We start from the raw sequence: 18,140 nt of genomic DNA, 5'->3' as shown, positions 1-18,140 counted from the left end.
GTCACTGGGGTGCCCCAAATTCCTGAGGTGTTAATGAGAGTCACTTTCTTTACCAAGTTCTTATGGATCAGAATCTTGATGTCCCTATTTTGATTACACTATTACATCTTATAAAATTAGTAATTGTATTATTTATTACTTATTATAGAATTCATTGCAAATACTTAAGGAGAATTTTGTATATCAAACACAAGCATCCTAAAATGGTAAAGTTGAGAGAGAAATATACCTGGAAAAGAGAAACTAAAGCCTCTAAATAATATTCCTTATTATTAATAAATTCTTAATTATTCTTTAATAACAAAGTGAGGGGCGCCTGGGTGGCTCAGTCGTTAAGTGTCTGCCTTTGGCTCAGGTCATGATCCCAGGGTCCTGGGATCGAGCCCCACATCGGGCTCCCTGCTCAGCGGGAAGCCTGCTTCTCCCTCTCCCACTCCCCCTGTTTGTGTTCCCTCTCTCACTGTGTCTCTCTCTGTCCAATAAATAAAATCTAAAAAAAAAAAAATACCGAAGTGATACTTTATTAAAACTCTGCAATCCCATCCCATTGTATAGAAAAGATATGGTGACTTTTAATATGTTTTATAAGTGGTACACTTCTCTCTTTCTTCATTTAAAGTAAACTGATCACCTAGTCACCTTCTCTGACTTCCAAAAATATTCTTGTTTCTGGACAGAGGATCATAGGGGAAGGGAGGGAAAAATGAAACAAGACGAAGCCAGAGAGAGAGAGACAAACCATAAGAGACTCTTAATCTCAGGAAACAAACTGAGTGTTGCTGGAGTGGTGGGGGGTGGGAGGGGTGGGGTGGCTGGGTGATGGACATTAGAGAAGGTATGTGTTGGGGTGAGTGCTGTGTATTGTGTAAGACTGATGAATCACAGACCTGTACCTCTGAAACAAATAATACATTATATGTTAATTTAAAAAATTTTAAAAAATGCAAAAGAGAAAAAAATTCTTGTTTCCATAATTTTTGCCTTTTCCAACTAGTTCTCAATTATCCACTCAATACATATTGGTATGTGCAAAGTGATGGCAACATAATCAGTTTTCTAACTTTAACTTCTTAGGAAAAAGCAAACAAACAAAAACACTTCCTCTATCTTTGCTTCTCCTTTAGGTAACTTCACTTTTTTTTTTCCTGGCTCATATACAGATTTTTTTAAAAATACTGCACCCGTTTCATCTTTTCCTGTTGCATTCTGGATCCCCTGATACTCTGATGAAGCATTCTCTATGCTGCTAACCATATCTTTCTCTTAGACTTTTTTTTTCCCAAATATTATTTTCCACAATAGCTCTATTCTACTTGAAACTATTCATCACCCACTTGTGGAATTTTTCTTTTCTCTTGGCTTTCAGGATAATGTACTTGTTTGCCACTTGCTTCTCTGATAATTCATCTGATAAGCCTTTTCAAGCCTTCTTTATGGTTTTCAGTCCTTTTCTAAGTACAAGGCTACCACCACAAGGCTGAGCTATTATTTTTATATTGTTAACCTTTTATACTACCTTAGAAAGCTAATGCATAATCATAGTTTCAGTGATCACTTGGCAAGCAGGCCTTACTTTTATCCTTCTAATGCAAGCACCAGTACATCTAATAAAGGGATCTTTTCAATAATCAAACATTAGCTTTTGTTCCATGTAGTTAATGTAAAACTAACCATCTTCTTCTCTAGATGGAATGTTTCTGATTAATTATGACATTCTCCTAGTCCCAAAAGGGTGGACACCATGGCTATCAATAACAACTTCTTTGATACTAAAATATAATCAGTTGAAAATTCCTATCTATCTAACTTGCTGCCCCAAACAATGTATAGACATTCCCTCTAAATGGAATTCTAAGCTCCCTTCAGATTTATGCTACTTCATCTTCTTACAAGGGGGCCTTTGCAAGCCACTGTAATACATAAAGCCTTTTTTCTTTACATTCACAAATTATAGAAGAATATATGTTTATATATCCTTATATTATTCCCTATCTGCTTCATCTGTATAAATCTTGTCTTACTAAAAATAAGCATGTTTTCACAGGACAGAAATCTTTCTATACTTTTTAAATATCACCTTTATGACTGAGCACTTCTTTGGAGTTACTTGGAATTTTATTATATCCTACTTACTTGAATTTATTTGATGGTTAACAATTTTCTAGCTAAACTAGATAAGTGTTTAGTAATTAAAACTGAAATGTTTTAGTACAGAATGAACAATTATTTATATATATTTATTTAAAAGAATAAGATCCAGTGGAAAAAGGTGAAGCAGAAGAATATATCTGTAACAGTATTAAAAAAAAAAAAACCTGGCTGTTTGTCATTTATTTCAAACAAGAGTTGATAACCAAATGCTGGCAAATGTAAGAATGTGCCTATTTAAGCAAGTGTTGATCCCTGTTTTAAAATGTATTAAAAATACATTTTTATTTCAAGGTTTATTTTTTCTTTTTTTATTATTTAAAAAAAGTTCTAAGTTAACATACAGGGTAATATTAGTTTCAGGTATACACTATAGTGGGGATTCAATACTTCTGTACAGTGTTGTCATTTTGAAGCTGAGTTTTTTTTTTTTACTGTAGAATCAAATTATGATTAACTTGATGGTTTTCATTTGCACTAAACATAGTAAGAGAATGCTTTATATGTACATTATCTCTCAGATGAACCAGTAGTACTTGTGTTCACAAATGTAAAAAATGGTTTTCATTTTATTTCAGTTAACAATTCCTGCTCAGTATTGACATTTTAATTAAAAGTGTAATTTGCTCTTTTGGCACATAGTTAATATTGTTTTGCAGATTATATAATTGTCAAAATCTGTGATGCTAAGAAAACAACAATTGTGGACATTTGTAGTAAACATGTGCTCTTAAAATGCAAATATCACAAGTCTAATCTGAAGTGCCTGAAATAGAAAAATTATTCTTAGTAAGAAAATCTTGTACCAGGGGTGCCTAGATGGCTCAGTCAGTTAAACATCCCACTCTTAATTTCTGCTCAGGTCATGATGTCAGGGTTGTAAGATAGAGCCCTGCCTTGGGCTCTGAGCTGGTTATGGAGAATAAGATTCTCTTAAGATTCTTTCTCTTCCTCTCCCTCTACCCCCTCCCCCCCCGCCACTTGCTCACTCACTCTCTAGAAAAAAAATAAAAAATAAAATCTTGTAGCAAATACTGTACAAGTCTTTTATGTGCTTAATCTCATTTAATCCTAACTACAGTGCTTCTATTTACAGAAAAGAAACAGAGGCTCAAAGAAGTTACTTCTCCAAGGTGATTTGATATTAAATAATGGAACAGAAATTCAGTCCTTGTTTTATCTGATTTTACAGCCAATGTAGAACATGTCACACTTGTTCAAATTTTCAGTGAAGACTTATTATCGACATAATGTTAATTTTTAAAAATAAACATTGTATCATATTTATATTCTTGACACCTCCTTCAGAAATGCCGAGCTGATGGCAAATTTTAGTGTGTAAATTTATTGCAGTCAACTTTGGACCCAAACCATATCTGACCTATTAAAATTGAAATATATGGGCTATTTTAGAGCCAAATATTCCCATCATTGTGTCATGTATATTTAAAAACAAAACAAACAAACAAAAACTATTTTCACAGCTGCACTTTGTCAAATATAATAAATTTTTTGAATGGGAGCAAAATAAGATAAAAGGAGAGATACACTACTGACATTTATCAGATAAATAAAATTGTTTTTTTTCTCCATCTAGCACACATTTTGTAGCTATGGAATCTTGAACCTCTTCTCCTTTAAACCACAGTTTTTCCCACAAACCTTTTTGTTTTATCATTTTATAATAAAATATATATCCACATGATATCATGAAACAAACTCTTCGTATACAGGTTAGTTATGTTTATAAGAAAATGCTTACTTATGTATGATTTATTTTAACATGAATTAAAATGGTCCTTTAAAGTATTAGATGCTTTAGTAGATTATAGAACTTTGAGGTAATATAATAATTTACAGCCAATGGTAAATATTTGCTCTTAAACTTCCTTAAGTATAGGTCATAATAGTGCCTCGCTAATATATATTTGCAAGGAGACTTTTATGGACAGTTACTTTTAGTTAACCCTGGTTATACAAAATAAAACAATCTTTTAAAGATTTAAGGGGACAATAAAATATTAACATTTCACACATACATTTTGATATGAATTAGGGCAGTCCACTTTTCTCAATCTTCAGATTAGTTCTTTGAAGATGCAAACATGTTAGGGGCACCTGGATGGTGCCGTCTTTAAGCTACCCACTCTTGGTTTCAGTTCAGGTCTGATCACAGCGTCATGAGGTCAGGTTCTGCAGTCCGCACAGAGTCAGCTTGAGTTTCTCTTTCTCCCTATGCCGCTCCCCACCTGCTCTTTTTCTCTTTCTCTCTCTCAAATAAATAAATCTTTAAAAAAAGATGTAAACATGTATTAACTGAGACAACCTAGAAATTCTAAGTCAAATTATTAACAGCAGAATTAACTTTATAATTGAATTAAATATAAAACAAATTTTGCTTTAAAATTTTCAACTGGGAAACCTGCATATTAAAAATGAGCATTTTTTTTCTTTTTCTTTTTTTTAAGATTTATTCACTCGAGAGAGAGAGAAAGCACGAACGGGGAGAGAGGTGGATCCTCAAGTAGATCCCCCTGCTGAGCACAGAGCCTGGTGCTGGCTTGATCCCAGGACTCTGAGATCATGACCCGAGCCAAAATCAAGGGTCGGAAGCTTAACTGACTGAGCCACCCAAGTGCTCCCCACCCCAAATGAGCATTTAAAAATAAAATATGTGTGCAGTAATAGCAATGGGGTAGAAGACGGTCAATTTGGGGCATTTCTATCTGATAATCAAGTAATATGTTGCAGGTGCTTCAATAGTTACACTTTTATTATTCCCAGATAAAATTCCTTTTATACACATATCAGATAGCCCTTGTGGTTGTATAAATGTGCCCTTATATATGAGCTTGACTATGGTGTCAATACTAAGTGATATCACAATTTTGGTGGGGGCCAGAGCTATGTGAAAGTCCTCAGCAAAGGCAAGCACCATACAAGGAGTTGCTTTGACTGCCACTTGTGGCCTGGCTGGATACAGATCTGATGGGATTTGGAGGAAAAGTCATGATGAATGAATCATGAACACTTCAGTTGGTAAATTTCTTGTTTTTCCATCTGTACATTCGAAGCTAGAGAACTATAGTGGGTCTGTTATCTTAAAGAAATTCTTAGAACATTTTTTTCATGAAAATGTAACCATGCCCACTTTTAAAAATATATGTTATACCTCAATAAGGAATTTTGAAAAATAAAGAATTGTGCTAATATTTTCAAGGGACATTCATCTAGATTTTGTGAATTCCTATATTTATGAATGCCATTTATATTCATAGTTCCTCCCTCCACAGCTAACAATATATGTAACTAAAAGAGAGAAACCTCTTTAGAAACTTAATGGTCCTTAATGAGAGTTTGAAATGGGTAATAATGAAATAATAGCAAACATCAGTGTTGCTTTGAAATATATCAGATTTGTTGGCTGTCTGAGAGTTAAATTTTCTAACAGCCCATTAATAAATTACTAATTTAATTTAGAACTTTATGGATCATTCATAAGTTGTCAATAGCCTTTTTGTATCCTTTAAATAAAGAGATTGAACTAGATGAACTCTAAAGTCTCTTCCATTTCTAAGATTTGTTTTTAATTTTACATTTCAGTGTATTTCTACCATGGTTTAATCTCTGATAATGCCAAGGGTATTTTGATTTTAAAGATACCAATAATAATATCTAAGTCATGTGCTAGAGAGAAAGGAGGATAAGGAGGAAGGTGAGCAAGAGAGGGGATGTTTCTTTACTGCCAATGGATGTTAAACTGTGTTTTCTTGTTCAACATTCTCAGTAGCAAGTAAGGAAAGAAAATTTTGGTTATATGTTAGAAATTGGAATGTGCTATTTTGCATTGTTAACCTAATTCCCAAAATGATATTAACCAGGAGAAAAGGTAACATTTTGAAACTCTGTGAAAATCTCAAGACATTGAAACTCTGTAAATTTCTGCTTTAACACTGTAGCAACTCATGCTTCCTAGACAATAGAAGGTGTCATGTGATACCCTGAACTTTTTCTTGCCATACCTTAATATGAGAACACCTTTTGTTCTGACCTTCACTAAAGATTAAACCTTGCCATTGCCCTCCCCCCCAAAAAAATTCCCCCACCCAATCTCTACTTTCACACATGGGAGAAGAATCAGTTTCAAATTTACTATAACTCAAACCATTAAGGACTTTATTTGTCCAAGACAACACCTTAGTTTATACTCCAGATACTGCTAAGCCTCCAGCGGAAACTCAGCCTTAGGTGTAATGCACTCCATATGCTTCAACATACTGCATAGGCAGACAATTGGATCTTTCACATTTGAGTTGGTTCACATAAGTTGCAAATTGGAGATAGCACAATAATACAAGTTTAAAGCAATGGATGTTACTTAGAGAAGAACAGTTTCTAAGGCAGAGATATAACAAAGATAATCTGTGCATTTGACATACGCTACTAGCCAATCACTAATTATGGAATGATTATGTCTATACATAATGGAATTATTTAACATATATATGTTTTATTCAAACCACAAAGGCTTTTTCTACTTCACAGGACACCTTTTAATTATATAGAAATAAAAATGTCAGTTTTTTTTTCTTTTTAAAGATTTTATTTATTTGACAGAGAAACAATGAGAAAGGGAACACAAGCAGGGAGAGTGGGAGAGGGAGAAGCAGGCAGGCTTCCTGCGTAGCAGGAACCCAATGCGGGGCTCGATCCCAGGACCCTGGGATCATTACCTGAGCCTAAGGCAGACGCTTAACGACTGAGCACCCAGGCACCCAAAATGTCATTTTCTTGACTATAAAACTGATATACATTCATTACTCAAAATTATAAAACAGCTTTAAGACCAGGCAGAGATAACAGTAAACTGTTGTCATTCTGAGTATGTCTTTTGATATCACATATGTGCATATCTGTGATATACATAACGAATATATACTATAGACATAACAAGATGTATGATGTGGTTATATTTGGATCATCTTTTACATATGTTTGTAAACTTTTTTCTTGCATTATATCATAACTGACTTTCTATACTCTTATTTTAGAACATGATTTTTAATAGCTGCACTGTATCATCATTTGCCATAAAGCGTTTAATCAATTTTTATTATTTAATATATATTCTCAATACAATACATATTGTTTCAGAGACTTGGTTATACACAAACTTTTTTTTTTTTAGATTTTATTTATTTATTTGACAGAGAGAGACACAGCGAGAGAGGGAACACAAGCAAGGGGAGTGGGAGAGGGAGAAGCAGGCTTCCCGTGGAGCAGGGAGCCCAATGTGGGGCTCGATCCCAGGACCCTGGGATCATGACCTGAGCTGAAGGCAGACGCTTAACGACTGAGCCACCCAGGCGCCCCTACACAAACTTTTTGATATATCTGATTATATATATAAATTTTGAATTAAGTTTGAATACATTCATCTGGAAGTGTAGAATCAAAAATTAACATTTTATGTATTGCTAGTTTCGTCTTGGCTATCTGTTTTAATTATATAAGTCAATCAGAGAAAGACATGTATCATATGATCTCACTGATATGAGGAATTTTTAATCTCAGGAAGCAAACTGGGGGTTGCTGGAGTGGAGGTGTGGGAGGGATGGGGTGGCTGGGTGATAGACATTGGGGAGGGTATGTGCTATGGTGAACGCTGTGAATTGTGCAAGACTGTTGAATCACAGATCTGTACCTCTGAAACAAATAATAGATTATATGTTAAAAAAAAAGAAAAAAGAAGAAGATAGCAGGAGGGGAAGAATGAAGGGGGGGAAATCGGAGGGGAGACGAACCATGAGAGATGATGGACTCTGAAAAACAAACTGAAGGTTCTAGAGGGGAGGGGGTGGGAGGATGGGTTAGCCTGGTGATGGGTATTAAAGAGGGCACATATTGAATGGAGCACTGGGTGTTATACGCAAACAATCATGGAACACTACATCAGAAACTAATGATGTATGGTGATTAACATAACAATAAAAAAGTAAAAAAAAATTGTACTCTTACCAGTAGTGTTTGAGATGTATTATTTCTCTAAATTCTTGTCACCATAACCAATTTGTTTTTTAAACTTTGTCATTTTGGTAGGTAGAAAATGCTATCTTTCTTAATGTGTATTTTCATTATAAGTAAGCATGTAGTATTTTATATTTCTTGATCATATATATTTCTTCCTTGATAATTTAGCGGAGTGTGTCCTTTCTCCTTTCCCTACTTGATAATCTGTTTTGCTAGCACTGAATTCTATAGGGGTTAGATCCTTTTAATTTTATTTATTTGTTTGTTTCAAGTTTTTATTTACATTCTAGTTAGTTATAGTGTAGTATTGGTTTCAGGAGTAGAATTTAGTGATTCATCACTTACATGTAACACCCAGTACTCATCACAACAAGATCCTTTTTAGATTCTATTAAAGAGCATTGTGCTGTTCAGACCTTATAGAGATGTTTCTCACAGCTTTTCTTTTTTTTTCTAATTTGGATTCTTGATAAATATGGGATTATAATATAAAAATATTTCTGTAGTCATAGTTTTTGGCAATCTAACCTTACATGTTTTTTTAAAAATTAGAAAATCTGAAGAAATTGAAAACTAGACATTTGAAGACTGAAATAAAGTAATGTGGCTCAAATATTTGCCCCTGGAATACGCCTCTGAAATGAATTAATGGACCAAGGAAACACAGGTATGGCATTTCAGGGGCCATTTTATCAGACTGATTGTATGTATTAAAGATGTGTGGTTTTTCAGGTTGTCTCCCTAGAACCCTTTGTTTCTTTGTAGGTGCCACACACACAGTGGTAGGTGAGAAGAGAAAACACTAGGCAGGGGGTACCAGGTCCCCTTTACCTGTATTTGTCATAACTGTTGTGCTTCTCACTGGTCACTTTATAGAGCTGTATTTCTGTAATGAGTTTCCTTTTTTTAAAAGAGAATTTATCTGGTAATTAAGATTTACTGCTCCAGAAAGTTTTCATATCTTTATGTGAAATTATCTTGTTATATCAGGTTTTCCTATAAATCACCACAAAACCTTTCAAGAACTAGGAAGAGATTCAGTTCTAAAATAAAATGGATTTTATTTATTTATTTATTTTTAATATTTAATTTATTTACTTGACAGAGAGAGAGAGAGATCACAAGTAGGCAGACAGGCAGGGAGAGGGAGAAACAGGCTACCTGCTGAGCATGGAGCCAGATGTGGGGCTTGATCCCAGGATGCTGGGATCACGACCTGAGCCGAAGGCAGACACTTTACTGACTGAGCCACCCAGGTGCCCCTAAAATAAAATGGATTTCAATCAGCATAATAAGAGATAGCATTCATATATATATCTATTACAGCTATCTCAGATTATTTTAGTATAGATGATATAGCAGTATCTGGACATTACCCATGTAACAATTAACTTTTAGCATAGTTTATATATACCAAATATTTGAATCAAGCATAAGTTAAGTATATAGATATTAAATTTTAAGTTCTAGGTGTTACTTGTTTCAGGGATATTGTTTCATTGTTCTTATGTCTTATTGTTTGGAGTTGAGAAAATTACATATTTCAACAGAATTGAGAGTAGGATTAATTCAGTTGTTACTATACCACTAAAAATTTCTTATTAAAGAAGTGTTCATTACCTCTGAAACAAATGTTAAAGCCAATAAAGCCTAAAATAAAAGATGCCAAATAAATTCACTCCAAGGTACTATAATTAAGCGGTGTCATTAGCTTCTTTCTTATTTCTTAATAGTCCTTTTGGCCATAATGAAGAGTTTTTATCATTCATCCCAGTATGAGTTTTAATCATATTTTGAAGGAAATAGAAGAATCAGGTGAAAAGTGTACAGCCTGAATGTATGATCATTTACAAAATGTTGAGATAATTAAGGTACAGTTATCATTAGCACGGTTTTTACTCATTCAACAAACATTTATGGAATTTTGTTCTAGGATAAGATGTCATGAGATATTATTAAAGGGTTACTTGGGGGAAAAGTGGAATGAATGGCTAGATATAAGTAAATACTCCCAAATTTTCTTACAGGGACTCCTTTTTAGACAGTATAAGATCCTGAAGATGGATGATAATGAAAATTACCATAAAAATATCTGTCATTTGTAGACATACTTAATAGACTTAGGTTGATTTGCTAGTTTATATCATTTGTCAGTGTGAAACTATAGAAATAAATATTTAGAGATGAGGAAACCTAGGTACAAAAAAGTTAATCTTGCCATGATCAAAGTGCTATTAAGTGTCAAAAACAAAACACAACCCAGGGTATCATCTTCAGAGCCTATTCTGTGAGCCATTACAGAATGGACAGTATTGATTGAAAATAACAATATCTGACAGTGAATGAATCTCACTTACACAGAGATTTGTGTCACATTATAACTGTAGACATTTGAAGGCAAATTGCCCCAAAGAATTTGAACCGTTCTCATTACATATAGACACGAATGTTCTAATTCCAATGAAAATTAGTAATAGATCTCTGCTCTAGAGCAAAAATCAAAGCAAAATATGCAAAAAACAAAACTGAAGCTGGGCTGAGCATTTATCAGTTAAATTTTCTTTGCAGTTATATTGTAGATATACTTTTCTGATAGCAACTTCATGGGTACTAAAGCCTAATGATAAAGTGAAACTTGCAGATCTAGGTGCTCTGGTGAGTATAATTATTGTTTACTCTGTGCCAGACACTTTGTTGGAAAGCACCAACATAAGATGCCAAGAAGACTCCAGGAATATATTGTTTAGGCCTATTAGGAGCAAATTGAAGTTTGCTAACTCCTGATGTGGCCGAAACATTTACTGCTCACAAAATAGCCATATGCTTTAGAATATTTCCCAGTCCTCTTATAGGTCTGTCAGGCTTGGTTCTGGCCTACAAGCTATTGACATGTATTATCTTTGCATCATAGTATGTAAGACCACGTATATAACCCTCCACATCTCTTTTCCCCTGAGGTGGTATTTTGGAGAAACGTGTTGAGGTGACTAATTCACAGAATCACTTGTTAAGTGGAGAGCCAAGCATCTTGTATCAGAATTTGTAGGAATAAGAAATAAACTTTTGTTAAGGTTTAAGATACAGAGTTTAACCCATTGTGACTGCATCATCTTGTCCATCATGGATAATACACATGGCTCTTCTTTTTTTTTGCAAAGACTATTGCTAAATGAACTCTTCCAAGCTTATCAACAGTTAGTTAATAATGATGCTCCTGATGCACAAAGGAATAGCTGAACGTCTTCAAATAGGGTGTTTTGCCACTCCAGGAATTTCCTGTGTTTCCTTGAGATTTTGTTCGGGACGTTTCCATGTGTGGTACCACATTGTGAAATTCCTAATCGGGGGTCAAGAGGATCAATTTACAGAGATATTTCAGATCCTACATCATTTTGACAGATAGATATGTAATTTGGTACCTATTTGCAAGGAGGTGGGGGATGAGAGAAAAATTTAAGTAGCATCCTCTAGATCAGTGCTATTCAAGAGAAATACAATGCAAGCCACATATGTAATTTTATTTTATTTTTTCACATGTAATTTTAAATGTTCTAGTAGCTACATTTAAAAAGTAGAAAGAAAATTAACTTCAGTAACATACCTTATTAAGTCCAGTGTATCCGACAATTATTTTAATTATAAACAGTTATTAATTTCACATGAAATCTTTGAAATCATGTGAATTAATCTCACATGAAGTCTTTTAATCTTAAAGCACATCTTAATTTGGATAAGTTACATTTCAGATGCTCAACAGCCACATGATGATGTATTCAACACTGCAGCTCTAGATGCATTTTAAGTTTATTCCACTTTTTGTTAGGCATCTTGTTAGGTACACTCACAACCTTGTCAAATTTGCTCATTATAATATTCTTTTGCATTAGTAAATAAATGAATGCACTCACAGAGTTAGAAAGTGGCAGAACTAAGGTTCAAAGCAGCCCTCCCTCCTGCCTCGGAGATAGAGCAGTGCGTAGGGCGAGTAGAGTATCCTTGGGAGTCCTGTGTAATCCAAGCAACAAGGGCGAGGGCCCCAATAAAAGTAATGGCTTTGGTGATGTAGAGAAGGATGGAGTTAATGAATATTCAAGTAGAACTGGGACTACTCTACTTGATGATGGATTGCATATTGGGGAGGGGTAGAGAGGGAGGTGCTTGTTGGGGGTGGGTTCTTCTAACTTGAACAACCAATTTGGCAGTGATGCTGTTTAGAGAGAGACTGACATGAGCCTTTTAATCTGAAGTAGGATTTAGGAATTTTTGATCACTGGAATTGCCTGTACAATGCAAGTATTACCCACTTTTTTTTTTGTTTTAACCATGTCTGTGTTACGTTTGGTCACAAATGCCAGAAGATAATGGCATCTGCTAACTATCTTTTTTTTTAATGAGTCTACATAAAGAACATGGATTGGCGAGGCTTTAACATTATTATAGAAAGAGGAACACCAACAGCTAATTCAAAAACCTCAGATATACAGAGTGTAACATTTACTAGCTTTTGTGTGCTTCTTTGTCTTTTAAAAAGATACTCATTCAGCTTTGTCACCACACATAAAACAGTGGAGATTTTTACAGAGTTTTCTAATTATGTGTTTATCTTTGGGCCTGAAAGAATGATTCCAAGTGTTGCCACCTGGGCATTTGTCTTGGCAAAGTCTATCAGATGAAGATATGTCACATACTTTGGAAAATCTGATCTTAAAAATGCAAAGGGATTCAGCTTTTTACTCTGATCCAATCATATTTTCACTTCAACAGTATAGGACACAAGATTTGACTAAGAACAAAACTTGGAGATATCCAGGCATTACATAAGCTATTGACAGGTAATGCTGGTCCATGGATGAGAACTGTTATTAAACAAAATGTAACAATTACCCTGAAAACTCATAATTGTGCCATTTTTATTTCTCTGTATTTACTACATCATGGAAATATTAAAGTTGTTTTCAGTAAGTAGAGGTGTTACTATATTTGATTATGGGTGAAATTTATTTAAATTGACTTTGATATGTCTTCATAGAAACATTAACCTCACTGCAACCAGCACACATAATCATAATCAGATCACTACAGATGCTCTAAATTAGAGGAAAGAACTGTCAGGTTTCCCATTACTGTGTAGTCTACTTTCAAGATCAGTAGTAAGTTTTACTGTATTTTATCATAAAGTATTCCAAGATTGTTTTGACTTTTTTCGTCATAGCTCTGTTTCCCTCTTCATTATTTTTCCCCAAGAATTCGTCATTAGAAACATGGAGTTGGACCAAGGTGGTTCCTGCCTCTCTGAGATTATTAGGCAAGAGTCATGCAAAATGAATAGGTCAAGTAGGAGGAAAGAATCTTCTGAGGTCACTCTGTGTTGAAGAAGTTGCATCTAGTATTTATACATTCTTACCTAATATAGAGAAAGCTTCACTTTGATCACAGGTCTCCTTAGTTGGTGAAAACAGTTGTTAGCTGATGGTATGAGTAATTGCCTTATGTTGGGCCCTTGGGCTCAGAACTGATACTCCTTCTGAGTTCTGGTTAGTGTTTGATTCTCTTGGATTCCTTTGTACTTTGAAGTGCTCAAAAATGCAGTTGGTCCAATAGGTTTCTTTTTTTTTTTCTTTTTTCTCAGCCACTGAAAGCTTTTGAAAACCAGTTTATTCTCTTCCCATATACTGTTACCCCAACTTAGCAGGATTCATTCTCCAAAAATAAATAAAATTTAGAAAAACAATTGACTACAATGAGTTTCAGATTACAGATTTGTAAGACAAGAAGGCAGTGATTCAGAATTTCAGATACTCAGTAGCTTGCACATGTCCAGGCATTGACCCCATCTTTACCTAACTTTCACATTATGCTTATGTGATTACTTGAAACTTTCTCAGAAGAACAGTATTTTGTTAGTATTTCTTTTATCAAAAATATTATATGTCCATTTAAATATAAACCTATGTGATTACTTATTTTTTTTAAAATTCCAGTTAAACTAAAACATGTACCTGGGATCTTTTTACTATTATTATAAGTGAATGTGGCTTATGAATTACATATATGTATTATCAAATATAGAATTGTTTTTCATATATTTCAGCTTGTCTCATTTCTCTGTCTTTTCATCTACTAAACACCTTCTTCTGGTTTTCCCTTGGCCTATTTTGTGCTTATATCATCATTTTAATTCCTTAGTCAAGTGAGACATAAGTAGATAGTTGTCATTTAATCATTTTCTTTGTCGTTTTGATCCATTTTCATGTGGCCATTTCCTTGTATAAAAATACTCTATATTCTCAAAATCCTTTATAAATCTGAGTTTATCGAGGTACTAATATTAAACCCTTAAAATATTTTATTATAAGAGAGCATGTGTTTCACCTTAACTTTCTATTTTGTTTGGTACACTAGCACATTTTTCCTTTATTCCTACAAACAAAAGTGTTGATATCAAAGGCAGCTGGTGTTTCTTTGCTGAGTCAGAATCATATAAAACTAGAGTGTGACATTAAATATTTTGGGAGAGCTATACCAACACAGCTAAAACACAGAGATTTTTAGTGATTCAAATCATAAACCCAAGCTCAAAATGAAAGAACCACGTTAAGAGTAAAACATGCTACAAATTGATGAGGCATGAAAAATAAAAACACATAAGAATAACCTACCATAGTGCCAAAATTACATTAGTCATGTTAAACCCTTCAAGTTGGAACATTTAAAACAGAAGACTAAGGTTTTACCTATAATTCCTGTGTTTAGTTTCGATTGAGTTTTTTTCTCTGAGATTTATGAACTTGTTCTAAATTCAGTCCACTTAAAAGTATAACGTTGCTTTTTATGACATGGGAGAAATAAATGGTTTATTTCCCTTAAATTGTGGATAGAAATTTAATGCTTATGAATTCGATGGTATAGAATATATAATGTAATATATAGCATTTCATTATGGAACTGTCTTGCATTAGTGTGCCTATATTTCTTACAGGTAGATATGTAAGGGGGGCCATTTGAGATGCATACATTTATCAACAAAAAGAACATACAAGGTGAATGCAAATGAAAATGTAGAAACTGAATGTAATTATTTCCCATGTGCATTATAAGGAAACTGTTGAAAATTCTGGTTTTAAAACCAGTGGACAAAAGGAAGTTCATTTAGAAGTTTTTGAAACTTGAGAAGGTAGTCAGTATCTCTTAATTTTAACACTCACTACATACAAAAGGATAATTAGAATTTTGTAAAATGTATGTGTTAAGGAATTGGAGTAATGAAAGATTGCATATATTTTGAACTTTTAATTAAATTTTATAAATTTAATCAGTCATAATCTATATTTCATGCTAGTTTTCTGAAGATTATTTACTATATGATACTTGAAATGAAGAAAGTCACCAATTTCTGAAAGAAATCATAAGACTGTATGTAGGAAGAGACAGAAATTAGGAGAACAGTATATTGGGTATTTACACTTTTTTGAAGTAATGTTTAAGTATTCATTTAGTAATGTAGAAACATAACAAATTTTATTGTGAAAGCATCAATTAATGTTATGTAAAAATAGCAACTTATTTTAAAAATCAGTAAAAGTATATAGAATCACCAAATAACATGCATTGGCCATAGCAGAATTGCTCTTTAAATATTACAATGCATAATTCCTGGAGAAAGTCAGTTCCTTAGTTTTAAATATGGAGTGCATCATAAATTACATAAATTACCATTGGCTGTTTAGCATATTTTAATATATTTTCAAAATTTTTTATTTCAGAAGAATCAACTGAGGACATAACTTATTTCTTGGAGAAATGTAGCAGAAAGAGTATTTTTTTGTGCAACAAAACTTTGAAAGACAAATTCCAATTTTGGCTTAATTTTCCATCCTTAAATTCATATATCATGACTATATGCTACCGATAAATTTGTCTGGCAGATAAAATGCAAGGCAAAGTTTATAATATCTTTAGCTAAAGATCATATTTAATTTTAAATATTTTCCCATCATACCTCATGTCACAAATGTACAGAAGAATAGCAACTCTTAAAAGAAGCATCGTGATTCTTAAAATTTAAAGACATTTTTCAGATTGCTTAATTTAGTTGTAGTCTCTTTAAAATAATCTTAATTAAAAAAATCTCTGCCTTTACTATTGAATATCGTCGTTTTGTTAAGCAAGGGGAATAATAGATGTACACATTTACCAAATTTAATGAGCCTAGCACATGCTTAAAATAATTTTGATTATGTTTTCTAGAAAAGACTTGCAGCTTACATTATTCATATATTCAAGCTCTTGTTATAATGCACTGCTTGGTATCAAAACCTTGCATGAAATACTGGTATTAATAGAATGTTTTTCAGGAAAATTCAAGTATATTATAAAAATAGGATAAACACTATACTATTTATAGTTTAAAATGAAAGCTATAAAAATTCTATAATAAGTTTTGTAATTTTTACCATGCTTTATAATATAATTAGCCATTAAGTATAAAAAGGTATCTTTCAATATTGGGATATAGTTGTGGACACCAAAGTAGCTGTTACAGGAAATGTTAGGACTTTTTCTTGTTATGACATTTAAAAATTTTTTCCTAAGGCCTAGAAAATAAAATTCAATATTTTTTTCTTATTCCAAATATTCTAGGAAGTGAAAATTTTGAAAAAAAAACTTTATGGAATAGTATATTTTTGGAAAATCAGAGAAAATAAAATATTTAATTCTGGAATGCATCAAGAGCATTTTTGTTTCTTCCTTGAATCACACTTTTTCAAATAACATTTTTCTTGTATTATGCTTTCTATTGGAAATCTAGACTTCATCCTTTTTACTGATATTGTGTATTTTGGGTCTTAAAAGACCTATTCTGCTAGCTTTGTTTTAATTGTGTGGTTTTCAAAGAGACTCCTCCTTTCTCTAATCTTTTCTGACTTTTCTTTCCCGGTCTTCTAGCCTCATAGTTCTAGAGGCCGACTGAGGCAGGTTGTAGAGAAATTTCTGGACCTGTTGTTAACATCTGACACAGTAAGTGAGAAAAAACCAGCACAATCACTGGGCAGGTTCAAAGAGAATTGACAGCTCCTGGAGATGAAAAGTTTGTGTTTGTTAGTTGCTAGTTACCTGAAGCACACTGGTTAAATTCAAATCCATTCATTTCTCATTTGCTTTGCTCCCTCTAAACCACTGTAATGCAAACCAAAAGGGGACCTTTATGGTTGTTTTCTGTTGATCTGTGTAGATCGAGTGAGTGTATCTTTCATTAGCCTTGTCTGACATTTTCCACAATGCTTTTAGTAGACAGTATTATATTATGTAAATATTTCTGGTTACTGTTTATGGAGATGGTTGCCTAAATTTCTCTTTGGATAAAGCCTTTAATGCATTCACCCATAATCCCTATAGAGGAGCTACTCAAGTTTGGGAAGTTTTGTGTTGCTCTTTGTACTTCAACTTTTAATATCAGAACACATATTGAAACCATAAACACAATGAAAATTCAAAAAATATTCCGACCATATTAGAAGAATATACCCCCTCCTTTTTTTTTATCCTTAAAGAGCCAAGGGCATGGGGAGTGGCAGGAAGAAACATTCTTAAGATCTAAGCCCTGGACGCCATCCTGGGAGTGCTTAAAACCCTTAGAAACGTGCAACCTGAAGAACACCCCCTTTCGAAGTCTAAAACAATATTAGATTCCCAAAACATATCGGCAAAGAAAGTCTTACCGTCAAACGCTTGCAGCAGGTTCCAGCTCAGACCCAGACTGAAAAGCTGAGCAGCTGGTGAACAAAAGTTTTAGCTTTTTTTTTTTTTTTAACGAAGTCTGCAAAACTAATTTCCCTCAAAATAGGGCTCAATTTCCGTTAAAGAAAGCAGCACTTACAAATCTCAGAATTCCTGATCACCCCCACCCCATCCCACCTCTAAGCAATGGAAAACAATTCGAACTTTCACACGAATGTAAAGGT

The sequence above is a fragment of the Callorhinus ursinus genome, unplaced genomic scaffold (genome assembly GCF_003265705.2).
Source record: "Callorhinus ursinus isolate GAN/ISIS: 27379988/994484 unplaced genomic scaffold, GSC_fseal_2.0 scaffold12, whole genome shotgun sequence".
Lineage (NCBI taxonomy): Eukaryota > Metazoa > Chordata > Mammalia > Carnivora > Otariidae > Callorhinus > Callorhinus ursinus.
This window is presented reverse-complemented; position numbering follows the sequence as displayed.